Source organism: Limulus polyphemus, unplaced genomic scaffold (genome assembly GCF_000517525.1).
Source record: "Limulus polyphemus unplaced genomic scaffold, Limulus_polyphemus-2.1.2 Scaffold6078, whole genome shotgun sequence".
NCBI classification, from domain to species: domain Eukaryota; kingdom Metazoa; phylum Arthropoda; class Merostomata; order Xiphosura; family Limulidae; genus Limulus; species Limulus polyphemus.
Genome location: NW_013671688.1, coordinates 60,421 through 61,426, shown reverse-complemented (window position 1 = coordinate 61,426; position 1,006 = coordinate 60,421).

Genomic DNA, 1,006 nt, shown 5'->3' with positions numbered 1-1,006 from the left:
TTCCAAGTTTTGAAGCAAGAGTGGGCGAAAAACCACAAAATCTAAAATTGATGAGATGATTCTCATGATGCCCCAAAAGATCAACGAACTCCACGAAGCAAAAGGAAGATCTACTAGATATTAATTGAATTATAAATATATCAATTCATGTGAATATGACTGAAAATTTTCATTTTTTCTGAAAAGGTGGTGTCTATTTACTTGTAACTACACTGTGTATTTCAACACCGCTGATGGAACATCAGATACGCATTACAAAAAAGATGGAAGTCAGCACCCTTCTCAGTGATGGTCAGCTAGAGTTTCATCGCTACTATCTGTGGGCAATTATCGAGATCATACAGATTCTAGCTGGGAAGAAAAGCGCCTTAAGGGGCAACTTTATCAGTGAACTAGGTGGACGGATTTTTTCAGACCATGTTCAACAATTGGATTGTTGAAGCTGATCAAAAAGAAACCCTTTCTGTTCCATGATGTAGCTGTCCACAAAGCATTGAGTATACCAGCACCTGTCAACATTCATCTACATTCAGATAGGCCTTGATGCTGATATCATCTTTACGAGCATCCATTGCTTTGTTGAGAACCGATGAAACATTTACCACTTTGCTGGATGAAGTTAAGCTGATTCTGCAAAATACTGCAGGTGATGATAACAGTGTAACAGTACAAGACCATCAGCCTGCAGAAAAGAGAAGACGTCGTGGAAACTTTGGTTTCAAAGACTACATTATTGACCAGCTGCACAGAGATAACACCAATTTGTCAGAAAATTATAACCTCAAACGATCGTGGTTCTGTCTAATTGACAGTATCTTGGTTGAGCTTGATGAACGTTTCTCGGAGAAAAATTCGCATCTTATTTGTGCCATGGAGTCATTAGATCCCGAATCAGAACATTTCTTTGACAAAGACGGAATTGGATTTCTCGCTTGATCGGCCTTGAAATGGACAGTTTTGTTTTGGCTCAAATTGATGTTGCCAAAAAAATACATCAGTGACCACT